This window comes from Primulina eburnea, chromosome 1 (assembly GCF_022965805.1).
Source record: "Primulina eburnea isolate SZY01 chromosome 1, ASM2296580v1, whole genome shotgun sequence".
Taxonomy (NCBI): Eukaryota; Viridiplantae; Streptophyta; class Magnoliopsida; order Lamiales; family Gesneriaceae; genus Primulina; species Primulina eburnea.
Window position 1 is genome coordinate 12,814,619 of NC_133101.1, and position 27,336 is coordinate 12,841,954.

The window sequence follows — 27,336 nt, forward strand, 5'->3', positions numbered from 1 at the left end:
CTAGATTGACTTGCGATCGGGTTATCATCAGATGAGAGTCAGAGATGATGATATTTCCAAGACTGCATTTCGTACTCGATATGGGCATTACGAGTTTCTAGTTATGCCATTCGGATTGACGAATGCGCCAGCGGTGTTCATGGATCTGATGAACCGAGTCTTTCGGGATTTTCTAGATCAGTTTGTTGTGGTTTTCATTGACGATATATTGATTTATTCTCACAGTGTGGAAGAGCATGCCCAGCACTTGAGGATTGTGTTGCAGATTCTTCGCGAGAAGCAATTGTATGCTAAACTGAGTAAGTGCGAGTTCTGGATTAATCGTGTAGTATTCCTTGGTCATGTGATTTCCAAGGAAGGAGTTTCTGTGGATCCTAGCAAGATTGAGGCAGTGCTGAATTGGTCACGTCCGACGACAGTGGCTGAGATCCGTAGTTTTCTAGGTCTGGCAGGGTATTATCGTCGCTTCATCGTGAATTTCTCTCAGGTAGCTAGACCATTGACACAACTTACTTGGAAGGATGTTCCATTTGAGTGGTCATCTGAGTGCGAAGATAGTTTCAGAGAGCTTCGTCGACTTCTGACTTCTGCACCTGTTTTGGCGTTACCGTCAGGATCTGATGGTTTCAGTGTTTACACCGATGCCTCCTTTCAAGGCTTAGGGTGTGTGTTGACGCAGAATGGTCATGTGATCGCTTATGCTTCCAGACAGTTAAAACCTCACGAGGAAAAGTATCACATTCATGATCTAGAGTTGGCAGCTATTGTGTTTGCGCTGAAGATCTGGCGTCATTATTTGTACGGTGTTCAGTTTGAAATCTTTACTGATCATAAGAGTCTGAAGTATCTGTTCACTCAGGCTGAGTTGAACATGAGACAACGTCGTTGGATGGATCTACTTAAGGATTATGACTGTGTGATCAAGTATCATCCAGGCTCTGCAAATCTCACAGCTGATGCTCTTAGTCGCAAGGTAAGAGCCTCTGCACTTCAGACCAATGCTATGTTTAGTGCTGTCCAGGATTGTTGTTCGTTGGGGTTTAAATTCAAACATCGGAAAGGTATGGAGAGCATTCGTGTTGCTACCATTTTATCTGAGCCAACGTTGTTCACTCGGATTCGAGATGCTCAGATGTCTGATCTCAAGACTCAGAGATTAGCTCGGTTGGTTGGTGGAGATAGCAATTTCCATTATCAGTCTAATGGTCTTTTGTGTTTGTCTAATCGGGTTGTAGTACCAGAGGATGATATTTTGAGGGAAGAGATCTTGTCTCAGGCTCATCGAAGCAAGTTGAGTGTTCATCCGGGAAGCAACAAGATATATAAAGATTTGAGAACACGATTTTGGTGGAAAGGGATGAAGCGCAGCATTTATCAGTTTGTCTCCAAGTGTCTAGTTCTTCAGCAGGTTAAGGCCTCCACCGTCGACCGGGAGGATTATTATTGAACTTACCTATTCCTGAATGGAAGTGGGAGCATATCGCGATGGACTTCATTACTCACTTGCCATTGTCTTCGAGGAACAGTGATGCTATTTGGGTAGTGGTGGATCGACTCACCAAGTCTGCTCATTTTCTGCCATATAACCGTGATTTCACTTTCGATCGTATGACTCGATTGTATATTCAAGAGATTTTACGTTTGCATGGAGTGCCAGTCAGTATTGTTAGTGACAGAGATCCTCGTTTTACCTCACGATTTTGGGGTAGTTTCCAGTCAGCATTGGGTACTTCACTAAGTTTGAGTACGGCTTATCATCCAGAGACCGACGGTCAGTCAGAAAGGACTATCCGTACACTTGAAGATATGTTGCGAGCTTGTGTTATGGATTTCGGAACCGCTTGGCAGGATCATTTGCCTTTGATTGAGTTCGCGTACAACAACAGCTATCATCGTAGTATTGGTATAGCACCATTTGAGGCGTTGTATGGGCGACGTTGTCGTACTCCATTATTCTGGGACGAAGTTGGGGAACGACATGTTGAGGGACCGGAGTTAGTCCAGCAGGCTATTGATAAGGTTGCAGTAATCAAACAGCGGATTAAGACTGCTCAGGATCGACAAGCGAGTTATGCGAACACTAAGCGCAGACCTCTTCATTTTGATGCAGGCGAGAAAGTGTTTCTCAAGGTATCACCTTTTCGGAGGATTATGAGATTTGGACTCAAGGGTAAGCTATCTCCGAGATTCATTGGTCCTTTTGAGATCTTAGAATGTGTGGGAGATTTGGCCTACAGATTAGCTTTGCCACCGTATCTGTCTAGTATTCACAATGTGTTTCATGTGTCCTTGTTGAGACGATACGTAGCGGATGAGTCTCATGTTTTGCATCCGACAGAAGTTCAGCTAAATCCGGATTTGTCTTTTGTGGAAAGACCGGTTTCGATCTTAGACCGAAAGGATAAGATACTGCGGAATAAGACTATTCCTCTTGTCTTAGTGCAACGGCAGCGTCGAGGTACTGAAGAAGCTACTTGTGAACTAGAGAGTCGCATGCGGTCAGAGCATCCAGAGTTGTTCTAGTTGTAGTATTTTCAGTTATGATTGTAATTTCAGTTGTAATTCATTCTTAAGTTGAATGTATTGTTGTTCAGAATTGTCATTCTTCAGACGCAATTTCGCGGACGAAATCCTTTTTAGGGGGGGAGAATGTAGTATCCCGATGCCTAATTCGAGTTAATTATTGGATTAATTATTTTTCGGTGATCGGAAGGACCGAACCGGGTTCGGATCGTCCGAAGAGGGTTCGGATCATCCGAAGAGGGTTCGGACCGTCCGAGACAGGTGGCTGGACACGTGGAAGGATTCGGATTGTCCGAGACAGGTGGCTGGACACGTGGAAGGGTTCGGATCGTCCGATCAGGGTTCGGATCGTCCGAGACAGGTGGCTGGACTCGTGGAAGACATGCAGGGTTCGGAGCGTCCGATCAGGGTTCGGATCGTCCGAAGTGTACCGGATCGGATCGTCCGATCGTTGTCTATAAATAGAGGCGCGAGGTTTCACATTTATCTTGCCATTTCCGAGTATTCCAGAGCGTTTTAGTCGTTTCTGATGGGTTTCTAGTCTTTTCCCGAGGTTCAGGCACTAGCGGGGAGCTACTGGTTTTGTAGCGGAGCTGTGCTCTAGTTGGGAGCTAGCGGCATCAGTGGGCTGACTACGGCGCAGGCTTGATTCTAGGGCTGATTGCTAGGATCTACTGGTTTGAGGTACGAAAGTACTATCCGAGATATCCTGGTTGAGTATACATTCTTATATGTGTTGCATGATTATTTGGTGCATTGTTATATGTCATATGATGCATGCTATTATGTCACGCTTTATGATGCATGTTGCATTTCATGTTGAGCCGTATCTCCTTCGAGATAGCCTTTACTGTTGATCTGTATCTCTTTTGAGATAAGCTATATCTCATGGGGCCGCTCAGCCCTGTCTTGTGGACGTATGGACACCGAGAGTACACAGTGGCCGACGGGTCCGGAGGGCTTCGGTGATCCGGGACATTTTAGGTCCACGTCTGATCTTGTAGTGGATGCAGTGACCCAGAGGAGTACCGCGCGGCACTATCCACTTGGCGCCTCTAGACTGAGCATATTGAGATCTTTTGTGACTCCTTTTTCTTGACTACCCTGGTATCATATCATAGCATGTGCATTTAATATAGGTTTGTATACTCATGCTTTCGGTGCTGAGCGTTTTATGCTCACGTCCTCGGTTTATCTCTGTTTTGGACACCCTATTCGATGGGGCAGGTCTCAGGTTGGACGGTCCAGGAGGGAGCGGACAGGGAGCTGGCAGAGCTTGACCTGTAGTTGTTGGTATTTGTCCTTGGAATTTAGTTCGATCTGGTTGTTTAAGTATTTTGTACTTACAGATTCGATTGGGTTGTATTACTGTTTTCCGCTGTTTACCTGATTCAGTTTTAAATGTTAATTTTGCATGCTTAAGTTCTGATTAGTAGGTGATTCTGGAACGGGTCACTACAAATACCAACAACTACAGGTCAACCTCTGCCAGCTCCCTGTCCACTCCCTCCTGGACCGTCCAACCTGAGACCTGCCCCATCGAATAGGGTGTCCAAAACAGAGATAAACCGAGGACGTGAGCATAAAACGCTCAGTACTGAAAGCATGAGTATACAAGACTATGACATGCATGTATGCAAAATGTACTGGATACCAGGATCTGGGTATAACGAAATACTGCTCAGGTAAATGACGTCAAGGTATGTAGCACTCTGCGCCGTCGCACCAGGAGGTGGCTCCCATACCAAAATAAACCTGTGGATATACCGGTGACCTGACCACCGTCGGCCAACGGGGTCCAACCATCCACAACAAACGAGGGCTGAGCACCCTCTCAACAGGCTATCTCAAAGATAATCAGGCCCAATATGATTATGCAAATGCCGCATAATAAACCATGCATCATATGACAGATAATAATGCAACATATAAACATGCAACACATAGTAAAGCATACTCAATCCTGCTATCTCGGATAGTACTTTCGTACCTCAAACCAGTAGATCCTAGAAATCAGCCCTAGAATCAAGCCTGCGTCCGTAGTCAGCCCACAGATGCCGCTAGCTCCCAACTAGAGCACAGCTCCGCTACAAAACCAGTAGCTCCCCGCTAGTGCCTGAACCTCGGGAAAAGACTAGAAACTCATCAGAAACGACTAAAACGCTCTGGAACACTCGGAATTGGCGAGTAAAAAGTGAAGCCTCGCGCCCCTATTTATAGACAACGATCGGAAGATCCGATCCACTTCGGAAGATCCGATCCTATACACTTCGGACGATCCGAACCCTGCATGTCTTCCACGTGTCCAGCCACCTGTCTCGGACGATCCGAACCCTGCATGGCTTCCACGTGTCCAGCCACCTGTCTTAGAAGACCCGAACCCTCTTCGGACGATCCTAACCTTCTTCGGACGATCCGAACCCGGTTCGGTCCTTCCGATTCCACCGAAATATAATTAACTCAAATCAGGCATCGGGATACTACACTCATTATATCAACAATAGGAATTTTGGTGGCTACGGAGGATATCGAGGTAACCCTCCCCCTAACACTTTTCATCCTGTTTTGAGAAATCATGAGAATTTTTCATATGCTAATAATAAGAATGTGTTGAATCCTCCACCGGGGTTTAATACATCAAAGGGGGAAGGAAAACCTTCACTTGAGGATTTAGTTGGAACATTTGTTGTTGAATCTAGTAAAAGGATGTCTAGAACTGAATCTCGTCTTGATGGCATGGAAACTCACATGGGAAATATGGATGCCACAATGAAATCATTGGAGACACAGATTGGACAATTGGCTAATGCATTGAGAGATCAAAATAAAGGTCAATTCCCAAGTAATACTGAAGTGAATCCAAAGGAGCAATGCAAAGCTGTAACTTTGAGAAGTGGAAGAGAACTAGAAGTGCAAAGTTCCAAGGAGAAAATGGACAAGGAGAAGACAGATGAAAAAGTGGAAACTGAGGGATCCAAAGCTGAAGTTGAAGTTGAACAACCTCCGATATTTAAGCCAATTCTTCCATATCCAAAGAGCTTCACAAAGAAGAAATTGGATGATCAATTTGCAAAATTTTTGGAGATTTTCAAGAAAATTCACATCAACATTCCATTTGCTGATGCTTTAGAGCAAATGCCAAATTATGCAAAATTCATCAAAGATGTGATGTCAAAGAAGAGTAAGTTGCAAGAGTTTGAGACAGTAAAGTTGACAGAAGAGTGTAGCGCCATACTCCAAAGGAAACTGCCACAGAAACTCAAAGATCCACAGAGTTTTACTATTCCTTGTGTTATTGGTGGTTCTAGAATAAATAGAGCTTTATGTGATTTGGGTGCCAGTATTAATTTAATGTTTTTTTCTATTTACAGGACTTTGGAGCTTGGCGAGGTGAAGCCTAGCACTATTACCCTGCAATTGGCGGACAGATCACTTACTTATCCACAGGGGATAGTGGAGGATGTTCTGGTAAAGGTAGACAAAGTTATATTTCCTGCTGATTTTGTCATTTTAGATATGGAAGAAGACCAGGATACTCCTCTTATCTTTGGAAGGCCGTTCTTGGCCACCGGAAAAGCTTTGATTGATGTGCACAAGGGCGAGCTCACGTTGAGAGTAGGTGGAGAAGAAGTCATATTCAACATCTACAACACCATCAAAGGACCAAATGAGGTAAGTACTTGTAATAGTATTGATGTAATTGATTCATGTGTATCTCATGTTGGTGCAGGTAGGTTGACGAAAGACTCCTTAGAGAGATGCTTGTTGGAATCGGCTTCTACATTGGATGAAGAAGATTGGGATGTGAAAGAAGAGCTACTTTCTCTCAATACACTGCCTAAAGAAAAGAAGGATGTGCATCATGTAGAGCTACTTGAAGAAGCAAGTAAAAAGGTACCAAAAGCATCCCTTGAATTGAAGGATTTACCGAGTCATTTGTGCTATGAATTCTTAGACGAAAGTTCAGCATATCCGGTAATTATCTCTTCTGCTCTTACTATTGATGAGAAAGATAAGTTGTTGAGGATGTTGCGAGAATTTAAGTCTGCTTTGGGATGGACAATTGCTGATATAAAGGGGATAAGCCCTACTGTTTGTATGCATAAAATTTTGATGCATGAGTCATATTCCCCTTATGTTGATCATCAAAGAAGGCTTAATCCAGCAATGAAAGAGGTTGTGAGGGCTGAGGTATTAAAATTATTAAATGCTAGTGTTATTTATGCTATATCTGACAGTTCGTGGGTTTCACCAGTACAAGTATTGCCTAAGAAAGGGGGAATAAATGTAGTAAGAAATGAGAATAATGAATTGATTTCAACTCGTCCAGTTACTGGTTGGCGAGTGTGCATAGACTACAGAAAATTGAATGATGCGACTAGGAAAGATCACTTCCCTCTTCCTTTTATTGACCAGAAGCTTGATAGAGTAGGTGGTTATCATTATTATTGTTTTCTAGATGGTTATTCAGGTTACAATCAAATTGTCATAGCACCGGAGGATCAAGAGAAGACCACTTTTACTTGTTCCTACGGTACATTTGCTTTCAGGAGACTGTCATTTGGACTTTTCAATGCACCTGCTACTTTTTCGAGGTGTATGATGGCCATATTTTCCGACATGGTCGAGGAAATAATGGAAGTTTTTATGGATGACATATCTGTTTTTGGTTCATCATTTGATCACTGTTTGCAAAATCTAATGCTTGTTTTGCAGATATGTCAAGCGAAGAATTTAGTTTTGAATTGGGAAAAATGTCATTTCATGGTCCCAGAAGGTATTGTGCTTGGGCATAAAATTTCAGCTAGTGGACTAGAAGTTGACAGAGCCAAAGTTGTGGCAATTGAAAATCTTCCATCGCCGAAGAATGTGAAAGGGATCAGAAGTTTCTTGGGACATGCCGGGTTGTATCGTCGTTATATCAAAGATTTCTCTAAAATTACTAGACCTTTATGTAATTTGTTAGAGAAAGATTCTACATTTATTTTTGATGATGATTGTTCCAGGCGTTTAACAAGATCAAGACAGCACTGATTTCTGCACCTATTATGATAGTGCCTGATTGGAAGGAGCCCCTTGAGCTCATGTGTGATGCTAGCGACTATGTTGTGGGAGCAGCATTGGGACAAAGGCGAGACAAGATGTTCAAGGCTATCTACTATGCAAGTCGTACACTTAATGCAGCTCAACAGAACTATACAACTATTGAGAAAGAAATGCTAGCAGTGGTGTTTGCATTCGACAAGTTCAGAACGTATCTCATTGGAACCAAGGTAACTGTTTTCACTGACCATGCAGCTCTTCGTTACTTGTTTTCCAAAAAGGATTCCAAGCCTAGGTTGATACGATGGATACTCCTACTTCAAGAATTTGACTTTGAAGTCAAAGACAAGAAAGGTTGTGAAAATCAGGTGGCAGACCATTTGTCCCGCCTAGAGCTGGAAGAAAGAACTGAAGGTGGAGTTATCAATGAGCCGTTCCCAGACGAACAAATTTTCAAGGTAAGTGTTACACATCCATGGTTTGCAGATATAGCTAATTTTCTTGCTGCAGGAGAATTACCATCAGATTTAACTTATCACCTAAAGAAGAAATTTCTTCATGATGCCAAGTTTTATCTGTGGGATGATCTTTTCTTGTTCAAGAGATGCGCTGATCAGATAATTAGACGGTGTGTAACAGAGGAAGAAGCGGGTATGATTCTAGAGCAGTGTCATTCCTCACCCTACGGTGGACATTTTGGAGCATCTAGAACAGCAGCTAAGGTATTACAGTCAGGTTTTTATTGGCCTAATTTGTTTAAGGACAGTTATACTTTAGTTAAGTCATGTGATAAATGCCAAAGAGTTGGCAATATTTCTAGACGCCACGAGTTACCACTAACACATATTTTGGGAGTTGAACTCTTTGATGTCTGGGGTATTGACTTTATTGGTCCATTCCCATCCTCTTTTGGTCAATCTTACATTTTGCTTGCTATTGATTATGTGTCCAAATGGGTGGAAGCAATTTCCATCAGTACTAATGATGATCAAGTTGTTGTTAAGTTTGTTCACAGGAACATCTTCACAAGGTTTGGAACACCTAGAGCCATAATCAGTGATGAAGGTACGCATTTCTGTAACAAAATTTTTAACTCACTGTTGGCTAAGTATGATGTGAAGCACAGGGTGACACTGGCATACCACCCGCAAGCTAATGGGCAGGCAGAAATATCCAACCGAGAGATCAAGATGATATTAGAGAAAACGGTGAAGACAAACCGGAAGGATTGGGCGATCAAACTAGATGATGCATTATGGGCATACAGGACTGCATACAAGACCCCCATCGGGATGTCGCCCTATAGATTGGTATTTGGGAAAGCTTGTCATCTACCTTTGGAGCTGGAGCACAAAGCATTTTGGGCTGTGAAAAAGCTAAATTTTGATATGAAAGCATCTGGCGAACAAAGACTGCTGCAACTGAATGAGATGGAGGAATTCCAGAATGATGCATACGAGAATGATAAGATATACAAGGAAAAGACCAAGAAATGGCATGACAAGCATATTCTTCGACGAGACTTCGAACCAAGAAAACATGTGTTATTTTTCAATTCTCGAATGAGGTTGTTCCCTGGTAAGTTAAAATCACGATGGTCTGGACCATTCACAGTAGAAACCGTATATCCACATGGGGCGATTGAGTTGAAATGCAACAGCGGTCGAACGTTCAAAGTAAATGGTCAAAGAATCAAGCACTATTTTGGGAATGAAGTGAGACACATGGACAACATCCCATTGGGTGAACCCAAGTAGGCTGAAGAAAGTCTGACTGAAGACGTTAAACCAAGCGCTGATTGGGAGGCAACCCAAAATTTTTTGTTTCTCTATAACATTTAGTTTTCGGTCTTGTTTTTATTCTTGTATTAATTTTTTTTTTGATTGTGTATTTTAATAGTGTGTTCTTGTATCTTTTCAAATTTTATGAATTAAAATGGTTTTCTTTTCAGGACTAAAAAATTGGAGAGAAAATTTTTTTTCCCGAAGGCCAACCGCACCTGCGGTCCCCTCTGCAGTGCACCCGCGGTATCTGTAAATTCATAATACTGAAATTTTCGAAAGTGCAGCGCTCCAGCGGTCATTTACGGAGCGCACCCGTGGTTAAGGTGTATTCGGAATACAGTGAATTCCCGAGAGAACACCGCACCCGCGGTATGTTTAGAGCGCACCCGCGGTCGCAGAAGGTCGAAGACTAAAAAAATTCCAGTAGCCAAATCGTTCCCGCGCTACAAAAGTACCGCACCCGCGGTCAATGAAGAAAATTTTTTTTTTAAGTAGTGCCGAGAGCAAACCGCTCCCGCGGTCCTTGCACACCGCACCCGCGGTCGACATTTTAAAACTCAGAATGGGGCAGAAATTATACATAATCGAAGAGCACTCTCTCAATCTCTCCTTCAACTTCGAAAATTCCTCCTCTCCAAATACATTCCACACTCAAGATTTGTTATTCCTTCAACAAATTTACCACTCCAAACCTAAATAGCTTCACTCATTCCATCAAATATCACTTTTCTTTCCACAAAAATCAACACCAAACCTAGGGTTTCAAAGGGGCTCGAAAATTTCATCAAGGATTGCTTAGTGCTTTGAATTTTTTCCTCAAAGAAACAATTTAACACTCAAGGTGAGCAAATCAATATTACATTTGCTTTGAATTCGAAATATTTGGTGTTATTGGATATGGAAGAAAATTACATTTAGTGGAGTAAATTCTTGATATTGTGGATTATATTGGTGTGTAAATTGTTGTGGTGTTGTTATTGTGGTGAATAAGTTTGGGGGAGTGAAGAATCATTTAGTTTTGTGAATTTATTGAAGGGGAAGTTGTTGAACTCAAAGTGTTTGAGAAAATGCCTCCTAGAAAGAAGCAAGCAAAGGGTGCATCATCATCTGCAAACTATGATGCTAACAGATTTTGGAACGAAATAGCGGAGGAAAATTATGGGAGAATTTTGAACAAAAGCATTATAAAAGAGAGGGGATTTGATTTGAGTTTTCCCCGGTCCGAAATTGGAATGATGCTTACTGCTCGGCATTGGGAGGAGTTTGGCAGGCAGCCACAAGATGCTGTCATTTCATTGGTGAGAGAATTCTATGCAAATCTCAAGGTTAGGCATGAACAATTGAAGGTGTTTGTGCGAGGAAAAATGGTAGACTTTGATGCACATACGATAAATACGTTATATGGCATCCCTCAAATAATGCATGATGAGTATGAAGAATATCGGGCAAAGCATGTTGATTATACTCATATTCTTCAAACAATTTGCATAGAGGGAGCTGAGTGGAGAATGAGGGATGATGTGCATGTCAGCCTAGAAAAGTCTGATTTGAAAACTGTGGTCAAAGATTGGTATTCATTTATTTCTGCTAGGATTAAGCCTACCGAACACACCACCACTGTCATCAAGGAGAGAGCTATCCTTACTTTTTGCATTATGATGGGAAGGACAATTGATTTAGGTCAATTGCTACAGAGTTCGATGCTTGATTATGCAAATGGTAACTCTCCTAGTGGACTCCTCCACCCTTCTTTTATCACTGCTTTATGCCAAAATGCGGGAGTTACTTGGGCTGTCAATGAAAAATTGTTAAAGTCGAAAAATGTCATTGTGGTAATTCAACCACATAGGGCAGTTAGAGGTGAACAACCTGCGGCTCGTCGAGCTTAAAGGGAATTTAACAGAAGAGCTGCACAAAGACGTGCCCATGCTCAAGCTCAAGAACCACAACCACAACCACAACCGCAACCAGGAAATATGAGAGATAGGTTGACCCATTTGGAAGAGGTAGTGAGAAATCAAAGCCAAGACATGGATGAATTTCGGTTTAGGACCGATACTTTTATGGGATATATGGTGGATTTTATGTCTTTCTTGGCTCAGCAATTTCCATCAGTTTCAACCTCTGGTAATCCATTTCCACCACCTCCACAGTGGCCACCCATATACCACCCGCCGGAGTTCCAACAACAACCACAAAATAACCCAGATGATGAGGATGACAGTGGCTACTGACGGTCGTTGCCCGAGGTATGTGTATTCCTCTATTTTTCATGTTTATTTACATCGAGGACGATGCACATGTTTAAGTTTGGGGGAGATATTGTTTATTTATTTTATTTTTTGTGTTTAATTTAGTTTTATTTTGAGTGTTTTATTTTCTTTTGAGTTGTATGTTTGTGCTTGTGTGTTTGAAGTGTTTTAGTCATGAAATATTATTTTTTTTAAAAGCCAATGATGAGAAAAGAAAAATTTTGCATTAAGAAGAAAAAAATCATGCATTACATTCATGTTAATCGATCAATTTGAAAATTTTAGAGAACAATCATGAGATTTTATAATTTTGAGACTTATAATTTCTATACATCTCTGTGATTTTCATTTGACATTGAAATAAATTTTTTCAAACACAGATATGATTGAGGCAATCTTTGAATCTATTTGGGCTTATTTATATTGTTCATAAATATTCATTTGAAGCCCTATTGAGCCTATATGAGAAAAGAATTGTGTTTTTGAATTTCTTGGAAACCAAGCACTTTTCTTTTGAATATATATGTATTTGGTTGATGCATTGAGACATCATTTTTCACGATGATTAGATTCTACTTTGTGTTGGTGAATTGAGATTTTGTCTAGAACTATCCAAACAACACTCGAGGCGAAATACGGACAAACTATGATTTAGGAATGATTTAGGTGATTTTTTCTTATCGATTGAGCCTTTCACGCCACCAAATAAAAAAAATTTATCATTTGTCACCTCTTTGAAACTTATATGAATTCGAATGACACACGTAAATATGTGTAAAAGACCCCCATTCGATATTCTTTCAAATATCCCACATTTACCACCCTGTTGAATATCTTAAACACTAATTTCCTACCTTCTCAAGGGAGTAAGAATTCAAAGTATTAAAGAAATTGAAATTCTCCTACAAAAAAAAAAGAAAAAAAATGAATGATTTTTCATTGAAGAGTTGGAGAAAAATGGGAGAAAAAGAGATGAAATGAATAAAAAAAAATGGAGATAAAAGAAAAAGTGGAGTTTGCAAAAGATATAAAGATTCAACTTACTCCCTTATTTGAATTCCTAATCTTCATTTTGTAGCCGTGAGCCAAGGCCTAACATTACAAGCATTGCAAATCCTATTGACCAAGTCATAGTTGTCCAATATACTAGTGGAGAGTGATTGGGAGGATCTAGCTTATGGACAATCGATAAACACTTCCATTGAGTATGAATCTTGATCAATTTTACACACACCTCATTGCATCAAATATTTATTGGGTATTCTTTTCTTGAATGAATATTGATTTGATCCCAATCTTAACCAGAAAAGACCTCTTGATTTGTGTTTGTAAAAATTGAAATCGATTGAGAATGTTTTGAAACATGAGTTGAAGAGATTAGAAGTTAAGAAAATTAATCGATTGCATGATTTTATCCGGATGAAAAAAAAATTGATTGGATTGATTTGACTTGTGAATGCATGAAGAGTTTGTTACTTTATCTTGAGGTCAAGTTCTTTAAAATATTTCATGACTTGTTTGTTTGTTTGTTTGTTTGTGTTGTTTTGTTTTGCTCGGGACTAGCAAAATATTAAGTTTGGGGGAGTTTGATAAGTGCAATTTATTGTACTTTTATTACTTGTTTTTAACTTAGAATTTTGTGATTCTTGAGCAGGTTTTATGTGATTTGTTGTTGTTTTTGTTATTGTAGTTTGGAAGCTTAGAATGAGAGTTTGGAGTAGTAAAGTGTTGAATTTGAAAGTGCAAGAGATAAAATTCCCGAGAGACCACCTCACCCACGGTATGTCTATGACCGCACCCGCGGTCACTGAAGATCAAGAATGAAAAAAATCTGCCGAAGCTAGACCGCACCCACGGTAACATTTGAAGCGCACCCGCAGTCTTCGTAGTTTGAAGATGAAAGTTTCCCCGAAACTATAGCGCACCTGCGGTGCCATCTTTACCGCACCCGCGGTCGTTGACAGACAAAGTCCGGAAATTCTGTAATTTGGTGTGCTGCGCATGGGAGTTGATGACTTTTGTGTTTTTCGTGAAAGACTTGTCTAGGACTATAAAAGGATTCTATTATTCACTATCTAGGTCATTGGGAGCTAAGGGAAGATTTGTGGAGGCTAGAAGATTTGAAGATTCAAGTTCTTGATAAATCTCTTGCACACTTCTGGACAGAAATTTCTGCACTCCAAACTATTGTTCTAAGTTCTTCTTTCTTTATTTTTATTTGATATGTCTTGTTTAAGATTCATGTGTTGTTGTGTTGTTTGTATTATTATGAACTAATTCTTATATCTAGAGGAAAGATGGAAGAAAACTAGAAACCATGTGTGGGATTTATGAATTATGCTATATAAGTTTTCCTTATTGTTCATTTGTATTTTTTCAATTTTAATGCTTTCATTTTACTGGTCATATCTTGAATGATTCTTATGTTTATAACTTATCACTTGAAAAAGAGAATTTATAAACAAGAAAGAGAAAAATACATCGATGGTATTTATAGAGTTCGGGAGGACATATATTGCTATTGAAGCCATTAAAAGAAGTTATTTCTTATTGTGTTATTTAATTATAGATTTTTGACGGAGACGTTACAATCCTTTGTTAGATAATTAGTATCTATTTAGCAATCGGAAGATGGAGTAGATAATTTAGAATTCTTGGTTAATGAATAAGAAGGACATTTATAATATAGCTACACAAAATAACACATGGTGAATAGTTGCGTGAAATCGGACCTCTAGATCTTTTATTCCATTGTCATTTGCACGAGTTTGTTGTGATATTTTATTTAAATCCTTTGTCAATTTAATTATTCTCGCAAACAAATCATTTAATCGATTTTTCTAAATAAAATTGAGACTATTTTAATTACGAGCATTAATATAAATTTATATATATATACTCCTCGTGGGATCGACACTTGTACTCGTAAATACATTTTATTACAACTTGACGTTGTGCACTTGCAAGCAATTAAGAAAACACGCAACATATATCAATCCATCAGAGAAAAGAGAAATACCATCGTTATTTTTATTCAGACTATGATATTCATGTTTCAGAGTTGATGGTATTTAATGATTTCAAAGTCATGTGTTACAGAGTATGATATGTATTCATTGCTATGTAAGAGTTCCACTTGCTCAGTTTTATAACTCATTCCAGTAATTTCATGTGATGCAGATAAAAGTGACAAAACAGGACGTTGATTGGAGCCGAGGTCATATGCATAGAAGATGGAAGGAAGAAGATATTTCGCTATACATGATCAAAATGATATTTTGTATTTTGGTGCAACACTTTATAGATCATGTATATACTTTTGATTGTAAATATTGAATATAATGTGTATGTCCAGAAAATTTTAAATCCTTCCTCCCTTCAAAGAAATTTTATAAAAATTTCACTGCTATTTTAAGAAATCTGTCGAGGTTGTTACACCCCGAGACCGAGGCGTATGGTATATGATTTCTTCTCGGTTTGGAATTTGACATTCTCACCCCAACAATTTACCATTGCATGAGTCTTGGCTAAACAATCAATTCTCAGAATGATGTCAAAATCCACCATTGAGAGTTGAATCGAGTCGGCATTGAACGTATGCATATTGTTACTGATTTTATAGTCTCGATGTAACTCAAAGGTTTCGATAGCCTTACTAGTAGGTGTTGCTATCCTAAAAGGTTTAACAAGCATTTTAGGTTTAACCCCTAATTTCTTAGTGAACCTCATAGATATAAAAGAATGTGTGTCACCACAATCAAACAACACATAAGCAGGTAAAATTTTTTATTAGAATAGTAACTTCTGAAAAAAACTAGTGAAGGTCCCTCTAAGTTGCTAAATCTCAAGTTCGAGGTTACTCATGGTCTTAGATTGGGTCGCCATTTCTTGCTCAAACTTTTTCGAAATTATGTTCGAAAATGTTTGCAACATGCTCGAGATTTTAGAGAATTTATGCTTAAATCGGTGTGATCTTCTTTGTGCAAAATGGGAGGGTTACTTATATGTGAGGAAGAAAAGTTTTTAGTCACGATTCTATCCCTTAAATGCATCATTGATGAGCATAATAGACCAAAAAGTAAGCTTGTTACCAAAAATAGAGGATGTCAGATCTGATGAGACTCTGATTACGCCTATAAATTAGAATTTAGGTCGTTGATTGATGGTTAATATACTACCTCGAAAATAATTGTCAAGGAGATGAATGCACTGGTCCTTTGGCAAAATTTGACATCTTATCACGTTTTGTATATTAGGATCTCAGTCAGATTATGATCATGCTGGCTCTAATATCATTTAAATGTCATGTCCTGAGACCTAGGTGTACAGACACATTCGTTTTTTAACAATCACATAATTTTAAAATAACATGCTCGTAATACAATATAAAACCAAACCAGTTTATAAAATAATCCGTCATAGTCTTTACAACATGAAAGAAATCAAATAGTGCAGAAGAGTAAAACTTAAAACGTAAATTGACAATTGAAATATGAAAATAATCTTTCTTGGAAAGTGGCTTCTTCACCAGCTCCAGACGTTTCATGATTTGTCCATCAACTTGTTTGTTGGTATTGTATAGGGAGAGAGGTAAGGGTGACTTAATTGGGAAACACTCAGCAAGTGGGGATTGTTCGGATATATATAACAAATACATATATTTTTTCTAAACGTAACATTTATTAACGGAAGACATAACGTATCATAATCATATCCTGAACATGAAGCATTGAAATTTCATCTAATTTCCACGATTTTACTAATATATGTCCCCTATATGTTAATACTCAAGTGACGAGGCCATACAATGATTATAATCTCATCATATAGAGGTCATATAACAGTTATAATCCTACCATATAGCGGTCATATCTTATAATAGCTTTCCAAATTTTTATTGAATTATATCAATCTTTGGAACATATAAAGCTTAGACAAGACATAAACGAATAAATCATGCTCAAACGAAATTGTTCAAAAATGGAACATAGAATATCATATGTGTATAGAATATCATATGTGTATATACTTTTTAATACATAAGCCCGATTACTTTGGTCTTTATTGATTCCAAACGTGAATATGAGTTGCTAGATTGTAGTTCAAATATAGTATTTGGTTGCTACTATAAATTTTACACGAAAATGGACAGAATAATGCCACGAAATCTGCTGCTGAAAGCCTCGAATTTGGCAGTTTTTCTTCTTGAATTTTTGTGAGGTTTTCGGTGTTCTTTTATCTTTGTTTGATCTCTTACTGATAGTTTGGATCTTACTTATAGTTGGGAAGAGAGAAGTTGAGCGGATGCCTTAGTGAACGTTTTAAGGCTTTTAAGCAGCTTATTTAATGCTATAATGTAGCCATCAATTGGGTGTTACAATATGAATACGGACATGGCTTAATTTTTGAGATTTGTCATTATAGGTTGTCATCAAGTCATTGAATGGGTTCACACTTATTGGATGTGCCCAAAATTTCGAGTTCTTGGGCTGTAGTATTTATAAATTTTTGTGTCCTTCACACAACCTATTAATGAATATATAATTCAGTCTTTGGAAAATTAATAGACAAAATATACCATCCAAGCAGATCCTATATACGGTTTCTAGCTTATACATATCATCAACCACAATGCATCTGCTCTTATGTATGTCGATACCATACTGAACCTCGCCATCTGATGACCCTCGTGGAGTCGATATATGAGTCAAAGTCTAGCACTAGTACGTAGATCATCTCTGTTGTCTCGGATCAAAATACTAATGATATAAAACCTTAACTGCAGACTAATCTACTCGATAAATAATAACAAATTGGAAAGTCGGATGGAAGGTTGTCCAGTGACTCATCATATGATCACACATATGTATGATTGAATATCTCTATGCACATACCAATGAAACGTGACCTATAACATCACATATATGTCTCGAAATAGAGTGACCAATGTATACCTTATTTTTTAATCAAAATTGGATAATCGTTTTTTTTCCGGCAATTAAGGTGTAAGACTTGTCATACAAAAGTACAAAACAAATGTTTTTTTTTTTACTTTTACCACATCATATATTGATATGAAGATTTCATTCCGTGGATTCATGAATGATTTCAACTTTTGTCAAATTTTTGTCTACCTTTTCCTGAACTAATAATGTTGCAAATCATTAATGAATCAAGTTTTAAAAATATTTTTTTAGAAAAAAATCATAAAGAAACTAAATATTTGGAAAAAAAATATATTATCAGTATATAATATACATATGATTTATGAGCTAAATTATTTATATATTATATTAAATAAACACCATGTGTATGTAGTATCCCGATGCTAATTTGAGTTAATTATTGGATTAACTATTTTTCGGTGATCGGAAGGACCGAACCGGGTTCGGATTGTCCGAAGAGGGTTCGGATCATCCGAAGTGTGTTCGGACCGTCCGAGACAGGTGGCTGGAAACGTGGAAGGGTTCGGAGTGTCCGAGACAGGTGGCTGGACACGTGGAAGGGTTCGGATCGTCCGATCAGGGTTCGGATCGTCCGAGACAGGTGGCTGGACTCGTGGAAGACATGCAGGGTTCGGAGCGTCCGATCAGGGTTCGGATCGTCCGAAGTGTATTGGATCGGATCTTCCGAAGTGGATCGGATCTTCCGATCGTTGTCTATAAATAGAGGCGCGAGACTTCATTTGTGACTCGCCAATTCCGAGTGTTCCAGAGCGTTTTAGTCGTTTCTGAAGGGTTTCTAGCCTTTTCCCGAGGTTCAGGCACTAGCGAGGAGCTACTGGTTTTGTAGCGGAGCTGTGCTCTAGTTGGGAGCTAGCGGCATCAGTGGGCTGGCTACGGACGCAGGCTTGATTCTAGGGCTGAGTGCTAGGATCTTCTGGTTTGAGTTACGAAAGTACTATCCGAGATATCCTGGTTGAGTATACATTCATATATGTATTGCATGATTATTTGCTGCATTGTTATATGTCATACGATACATGCTATTATGTCACGCTGTATGATGCATGTTGCATTTCATGTTGAGCCGTATCTCCTTTGAGATAGCCTTTACTGTTGAGCTGTATCTCTTTCGAGATAAGCTATATCTTGTGGGGCCGCTCAGCCCTGTCTTGTGGACGTATGGACACCGAGAGTACACAGTGGCCGACGGGTCCGGAGGGCTTCGGTGATCCGGGACATTTTAGGTCCACGTCTGATCTTGTAGTGGATGCAGTGACCCAGAGGAGTACCGCGCGGCACTATCCACTTGGCGCCTCTAGACTGAGCATATTGAGATCTTTTGTGACTCCTGTTTCTTGACTACCCTGGTATCATATCATAGCATGTGCATTTCATATAGGCTTGTATACTCATGCTTTTGTACTGGGCGTTCTTATCGCTCACGTCCTCGGTTTTGTTTATCTTGGACACCCCATTCCCACGGGGCAGGCCTCAGGTTGGATGGCTCAGGAGGAGGATGAGGAGGACGTGGAGTAGTCGGTTGAGTTAGTTCTTCAATACTGTTCCGTTTCGATATGGTTGTATCACATATTTTCAGTTTAGTTTGAGTTGTTCTGGATTTCGATTGGGTTGTATAAATATCGTTTGTTGGCTTTTCTGCACTTATCTCCGATTGTTATTAATTAAGTTAATTGCATGCTTAGTTCTTGTTTAGTAGGTGATTCTGGAACGGGTCACTACATTTATGGTATCAGAGCATGCTTATGATTTTGGGATAAAGATTCTGTTTTGGGATTTCCGTTGACCATTTCACCATATTTTCCCCATTCTATCTTGTAGCGATGGCTGATCACCTTGGTGATGAGAGTAGTCAGGGAAGTGTAGGTCGTTGGGGTGACCAGGACGATCGTAGGCGTCATCGTGAACATCGTCATCGTCGTGATGGGCCTAGGCGTTTTGAGATGCACCGTTTCATTCAGTTGGGGCCTAAGCCTTTAGTCGGTGGGGAGACTCCCGATGTTGCTGAGGATTGGATAGAGCGCATGGAGAGTTGTTTCCGTGCATTCCAATGCACCGAAGAGCAGCAGATGGAGACCCTTAGTTTTCTTCTCGAGGGCCGTGCACGTAAGTGGTGGCGATCGACTTCTGCGCCGATAGTCCAATCTCAGGGTAGGGTGACTTGGGCCGATTTCCGTGCAGCTTTCATGCAGCTATATTTTCCTCCAGCCCTTCGTCAAGCAAAGATGATTGAACTTCTGAATCTTAAGCAAGGGAGTATGTCTGTTGATGCATATCAGCAAAAGTTCTTCGAGTTGTTACCCTTTGCTCCTCATATTAGTGGCAGTCCTGAGGCCAAGTATGACCATTTCCTTCAGGGTCTTAACCAGGAGATCTTTGATCGAGTCACTGTCTGTGATAATCCTACTTCTTATGATGGGTTAGTGAACCGGTGTCGCCAGGCAGAGATCAGTCTCCAGCGTGGTAGGTCTATTCTTTCTTCTAGACCTCCGAATACTTTGAGCCCTCGATCTCAGTCTTTCAAGAAGTCAGGTTCTTCTTCTTCTTCTGGATCTGGATCTCGATCTAGCGGTGTTTTTCGCTTTGGTAAGCAGAAAGGTTCTTGTGTGCATTGTGGGAAGAACCATCCATCTGAGCAGTGCCGATCAGCCGCAGGAACTTGTTTTCAGTGCGGAGAGATGGGCCATCTTAAGAAGAGTTGTCCTCAGTTGCGAGGTGGAGCAGGATCTGGTTCAGGATCTCAGACGACTGTTCTGCAGAGGATGCAGGGTCAGGCAATGGGAAGTTCAAATCTTCGACCTCGTGCCCAAGGTCAGGTATTTGCGCTGAACCAGGATCAGGCTGCGGATGAGACAGGGAGAGTCATAGCAGGTACTTTTTGTTTATGCGATATTCCTGCTTTTGTTCTTATTGATACCGGAGCATCACATTCATTCATTTCTGCACGATTTGTTAAGCGTCATAAGTTACCGTATGTTTCTCTAGACGTCATTCTTTCCGTTTCTACTCCGATGGGTCATTTGGTATTAGCAAAGCGTCTAGTGATGGGTTGTTCTTTAGATTTTGAGGGTAACGAGTTGATTGCGAATCTTATGATCCTAGAGATGGAAGATTTTGATTGTATTCTGGGTATAGACATGTTGACTACCTATCGAGCTACTGTGGATTGTTACCAGAAGCTTGTTCAGTTTCGTACGACTGAGAGCTCTAGTTGGTTTTTCTATGGTGAGGGAGCGCGACCTCCGATGCCAGTGGTATCTGCTCTGAAAGCCTGTCGTGCTTTAGAGTCGGGAGGGGAAGGCTACCTCATCTATGCGATTGATTCATCCACAAGTAGTGTTGATACAGATGATATTCCAGTGGTGTGTGAGTTTCCTGATGTTTTTCCAGATGAGATTCCTGGTTTTCCTCCGATTAGAGAGGTGGAGTTTGGCATCGAGTTGATGCCAGGGACTACACCGATTTCTCGTGCCCCCTATCGTCTTGCTCCATCAGAGATGAGGGAATTGAAGCAGCAATTGCAGGATCTTCTTGATAAAGGTTATATTCGCCCGAGTGTTTCACCTTGGGGAGCTCCAGTCTTGTTTGTCAAGAAAAAGGATGGATCGATGCGATTGTGCATTGATTATCGCCAGCTGAATCGTGTGACGATAAAAAACAACTATCCATTACCTCGTATTGATGACTTGTTCGATCAGCTTCAGGGTACCTCTGTTTACTCCAAGATTGACTTGCGATCAGGTTATCATCAGATGAGAGTCAGAGATGATGATATTTCCAAGACTGCATTTCGTACTCGATATGGGCATTACGAGTTTCTAGTTATGCCATTCGGATTGACGAATGCGCCAGCGGTGTTCATGGATCTGATGAATCGAGTCTTTCGGGATTTTCTAAATCAGTTTTTTGTGGTTTTCATCGACGATATATTGATTTATTCTCACAGTGTGGAAGAGCATGCCCAGCACTTGAGGATGGTGTTGCAAATTCTTCGCGAGAAGCAATTGTATGCTAAGCTGAGTAAGTGCGAGTTCTGGATTAATCGTGTAGTATTCCTTGGTCATGTGATTTCCAAGGAAGGAGTTTCTGTGGATCCTAGCAAGATCGAGGCAGTGCTGAATTGGTCACGTCCGACGACAGTGGCCGAGATCCGTAGTTTTCTAGGTCTGGCAGGATATTATCGTCGTTTCATCGTGAATTTCTCTCAGGTAGCTAGACCATTGACGCAACTTACTCGGAAGGATGTTCCATTTGAGTGGTCATCTGAGTGCAAAGATAGTTTCAGAGAGCTTCGTCGACTTCTGACTTCTGCACCTGTTTTGGCGTTACCGTCAGGATCTGATGGTTTCAGTGTTTACACCGATGCCTCCTTTCAAGGCTTAGGGTGTGTGTTGACGCAGAATGGTCATGTGATCGCTTATGCTTCCAGACAGTTAAAACCTCACGAGGAAAAGTATCCCATTCATGATTTAGAGTTGGCAGCTATTGTGTTTGCGCTGAAGATCTGGCGTCATTATTTGTACGGTGTTCAGTTTGAAATCTTTACTGATCACAAGAGTCTGAAGTATCTGTTCACTCAGGCTGAGTTGAACATGAGACAACGTCGTTGGATGGATCTACTTAAAGATTATGACTGTGTGATCAAGTACCATCCAGGTTCTGCGAATCTCACAGCCGATGCTCTTAGTCGCAAGGTGAGAGCCTCTGCACTTCAGACCAATGCTATGTCTAGTGCTGTCCAGGATTGTTGCTCGTTGGGGTTTAAATTCAAACATCGGAAAGGTATGGAAAGCATTCGTGTTGCTACCATTTTATCTGAGCCAACTTTGTTCACTCGGATTCGAGATGCTCAGATGTCTGATCTCAAGACTCAGAGATTAGCTCGGTTGGTTGGTGGAGATAGCAATTTCCATTATCAATCTAATGGTCTTTTGTGTTTGTCTAATCGGGTTGTAGTACCAGAGGATGATATGTTGAGGGAAGAGATCTTGTCTCAGGCTCATCGAAGCAAGTTGAGTGTTCATCCGGGAAGCAACAAGATGTATAAAGATTTGAGAGCACGATTTTGGTGGAAAGGGATGAAGCGCAGCATTTATCAGTTTGTCTCCAAGTGTCTAGTTTGTCAGCAGGTTAAGGCAGAGCACCGTCGACCGGGAGGATTACTATTGAACTTACCTATTCCTGAATGGAAGTGGGAGCATATCACGATGGACTTCATTACTCACTTGCCATTGTCTTCGAGGAACAGTGATGCTATTTGGGTAGTGGTGGATCGACTCACCAAGTCTGCTCATTTTCTGCCATATAACCGTGATTTCACTTTCGATCGTATGGCTCGATTGTATATTCAAGAGATTTTACGTTTACATGGAGTGCCAGTCAGTATTGTTAGTGACAGAGATCCTCGTTTTACCTCACGATTTTGGGGTAGTTTTTAGTCAGCATTGGGTACTTCACTAAGTTTGAGTACGGCTTATCATCCAGAGACCGACGGTCAGTCGGAGAGGACTATCCGTACACTTGAGGATATGTTACGAGCTTGTGTTATGGATTTCGGAACCGCTTGGCAGGATCATTTGCCTTTGATTGAGTTCGCGTACAACAACAACTATCATCGTAGTATTGGTATGGCACCATTTGAGGCGTTGTATGGGCGACGTTGTCGTACTCCATTATTCTGGGACGAAGTTGGGGAACGACATGTTGAGGGACCGGAATTAGTCCAGCAGGCTATTGATAAGGTTGCAGTAATCAAACAGCGGATTAAGACTGCTCAGGATCGACAAGCGAGTTATGCGAACACCAAGCGTCGACCTCTGCAATTTCAGCCAGGTGAGAAAGTGTTTCTCCGAGTTTCGCCTTTTCGGAGGATTCTGAGATTTGGACTTAAGGGTAAGCTATCTCCGAGATTCATTGGTCCTTTTGAGATCTTAGAATGCGTGGGAGATTTGGCTTACAGACTTGCATTGCCGCCGTATCTATCAAGTATTCATGATGTGTTCCACGTATCTTTGTTGAGACGATATGTAGCAGATGAGTCTCACATCTTACATCCCTCTGAAGTTCAAATTGATTCGGATTTGTCTTACGTAGAACGACCAGTTCGGATTCTCGATCGCAAAGACAAGGTGTTGCGGAATAAGATCATTCCTCTTGTCTTAGTGCAGTGGCAGCGTCGAGGTACTGAAGAAGCTACTTGGGAACTAGAGAGTCGCATGTGGTCAGAGCATCCAGAGTTGTTCTAGTTGTAGTATTTTCAGTTATGATTGTAATTTCAGTTGTACTTTCAGTTGTAATTCATTCTTAAGTTGAATGTATTGTTGTTCAGAATTGTCATTCTTCAGACGCGATTTCGAGGACGAAATCCTTTTTAGGGGGGGAGAATGTAGTATCCCGATGCCTAATTTGAGTTAATTATTGGATTAACTATTTTTCGGTGATCGGAAGGACCGAACCGGGTTCGGATTGTCCGAAGAGGGTTCGGATCATCCGAAGTGTGTTCGGACCGTCCGAGACAGGTGGCTGGACACGTGGAAGGGTTCGGAGTGTCCGAGACAGGTGGCTGGACACGTGGAAGGGTTCGGATCGTCCGATCAGGGTTCGGATCGTCCGAGACAGGTGGCTGGACTCGTGGAAGACATGCAGGGTTCGGAGCGTCCGATCAGGGTTCGGATCGTCCGAAGTGTATTGGATCGGATCTTCCGAAGTGGATCGGATCTTCCGATCGTTGTCTATAAATAGAGGCGCGAGACTTCATTTGTGACTCGCCAATTCCGAGTGTTCCAGAGCGTTTTAGTCGTTTCTGAAGGGTTTCTAGTCTTTTCCCGAGGTTCAGGCACTAGCGAGGAGCTACTGGTTTTGTAGCGGAGCTGTGCTCTAGTTGGGAGCTAGCGGCATCAGTGGGCTGGCTACGGACGCAGGCTTGATTCTAGGGCTGAGTGCTAGGATCTTCTGGTTTGAGTTACGAAAGTACTATCCGAGATATCCTGGTTGAGTATACATTCATATATGTGTTGCATGATTATTTGCTGCATTGTTATATGTCATACGATACATGCTATTATGTCACGCTGTATGATGCATGTTGCATTTCATGTTGAGCCGTATCTCCTTTGAGATAGCCTTTACTGTTGAGCTGTATCTCTTTCGAGATAAGCTATATCTTGTGGGGCCGCTCAGCCCTGTCTTGTGGACGTATGGACACCGAGAGTACACAGTGGCCGACGGGTCCGGAGGGCTTCGGTGATCCGGGACATTTTAGGTCCACGTCTGATCTTGTAGTGGATGCAGTGACCCAGAGGAGTACCGCGCGGCACTATCCACTTGGCGCCTCTAGACTGAGCATATTGAGATCTTTTGTGACTCCTGTTTCTTGACTACCCTGGTATCATATCATAGCATGTGCATTTCATATAGGCTTGTATACTCATGCTTTTGTACTGGGCGTTCTTATCGCTCACGTCCTCGGTTTTGTTTATCTTGGACACCCCATTCCCACGGGGCAGGCCTCAGGTTGGATGGCTCAGGAGGAGGATGAGGAGGACGTGGAGTAGTCGGTTGAGTTAGTTCTTCAATACTGTTCAGTTTCGATATGGTTGTATCACATATTTTCAGTTTAGTTTGAGTTGTTCTGGATTTCGATTGGGTTGTATAAATATCGTTTGTTGGCTTTTCTGCACTTATCTCCGATTGTTATTAATTAAGTTAATTGCATGCTTAGTTCTTGTTTAGTAGGTGATTCTGGAACGGGTCACTACATTTATGGTATCAGAGCATGCTTATGATTTTGGGATAAAGATTCTGTTTTGGGATTTCCGTTGACCATTTCACCATATTTTCCCCATTCTATCTTGTAGCGATGGCTGATCACCTTGGTGATCACCATATTTTCCCCATTTTAAGTTAATTGCATGCTTAGTTCTTGTTTAGTAGGTGATTCTGGAACGGGTCACTACAGTGTATGTCGGCTAGTTTAAGTGTAAAGATAAAGTTAATCATTGGGATACTTTTGCACGAGTGTGGAGATTTTGTGTGCTTACACTAATGAATCAGTTGGAATATGGGAAAAAGTCGTTTAAAGATGAAAAAGTTGATTCTTTGATAGATTCGGATGAACATTAAATTATACAGTCACAAACACAAAACGTGGCAGTGGAGGTGTCACAAGGGGTTTTGTGAAAAAGTTGATTCTTTTTGATAGATTCGTAAAAACATTAAAGTATATAGTCACAAATCACAACACGTGGCAGTAGAGGTGTCACAAGGGGTTTTGTGTGACAAAGTGTGTAGTAGGTGGAGGGATGACAATGGGGTGGAGTTGGGTTTGTTATCTCCATCCTAGTCTTCGAATTACATCCCTACCCCTATTCCTGTCACGATCTTCGTTTTTTCGGGTTCGGGTTCGATTCCCATTTCAAAAATATTAATGGGGCAACACGGCGTGGGTACAGGGATTCCCCGCCCCGATCCCCGTTTCGAGTTTTCCCCGTGGGTCTTCAAATCCGTTGGAAAAATTGTCATCTCTAAGTAGGTGTTGGTGTTTAAATTTATGGAAAATAACTTTTTTAATCAGCCAATATTGTTTATTTTGAATTTTAGTTTATTAACAGGTTAAATTTTGGTCATTGTACACTAATTATCAGTGTTCGGTTATTTTGGTTAAATTGTTGATGCGACGCTGAATATATTAACTTTTTCGACATCATAGCAGCATTCTTTTTAAAGTTAGTAAATTTTTTGTTCAACTTAACAATTTTCAATGTAAGATCAATATTTTTTGTATCAATGTCGATCACAATTTTCAATATAAAATCAATACTATAAAGATAATTTTCTTAACTAAACACATAAACTAAGCTTTACAATAATGACATTCTATTACCATTAACTATAAAAAATTTATTTTTTTAGCATTTTTATTTGCAAAGTGATCAGCCAATATTTCATAAATAGATTTTTATTAGAACTCATTGATGTTGCGGAATATCACGAACCGGAACCTTCTTGTGCATTCCAAAAACTTCTAAATAGGTGCTCTGTAGAGGTTCAAGCACTTCTAAAACATTCTCCATATTTCATCAATTAAGAGTTTTATGTGAAATCTTTTGTGCATAGAATAATCATTTAGAATAGTATAGAATGGAATTAACTAGAATAGTGTAGATCTTAGAACCTCCTAGAGAGTTGATATGTATCGCTTTCATTGTAGAAAGCTACTAGTATAAATAGGATTAATATAAATAGGGTGAAGCTCTTATTGTAAACTACCAAGTTTTCAAGCAATATAGCATTTTCTTTCAAAGTTTTCTAGAAGCATTTTTACTTAAATCACTTGCACACAAGCACCAAAGGATTTATCTATGCAGCTTACATGGGTAATGTAACATACCGTACTTTTCATACTTAAAAATTTGCGGAAAAATTAAAAATTTTCTTGAATGTAAAAATACTTTCTATGTTTGCCACAAAAATATCACAACCAAATCCCCCATAAGAAAAGGTTGACAAAAACATCGTTCTCCACTTCATCAAAACAGAGTAATATAATATTCAACATGCTAAACATTTTAAAATAAACGTGGGCGGTCCTCGGGTCCGGCTGTGCTCCTCATGGCTCTTCGAGTATATAAGAATATCGTCAATGAATACTATGACGAACTGGTCGAGGAACGGCTGAAATACTCGGTTCATGAGGTCCATGAAAATAGCTGGAGCATTTGTCAATCCAAACGGCATCACCAAGAACTCGTAATGCCCGTATCTGGTCCTGAA

The 27,336-nt window shown here is 40.4% G+C and overlaps 1 long non-coding RNA gene across 1 annotated transcript; it reads left to right on the forward strand.

Moving 5' to 3' along the window:
* Positions 1–2,550: 2,550 nt before the first annotated feature.
* LOC140827927 (uncharacterized) lies at positions 2,551–19,525 on the forward strand. The gene is made up of 3 exons (XR_012117067.1): positions 2,551–2,764; positions 2,825–3,207; positions 19,036–19,525. It is a non-coding gene; the product is annotated as an uncharacterized lncRNA (long non-coding RNA).
* Positions 19,526–27,336: the final 7,811 nt, after the last annotated feature.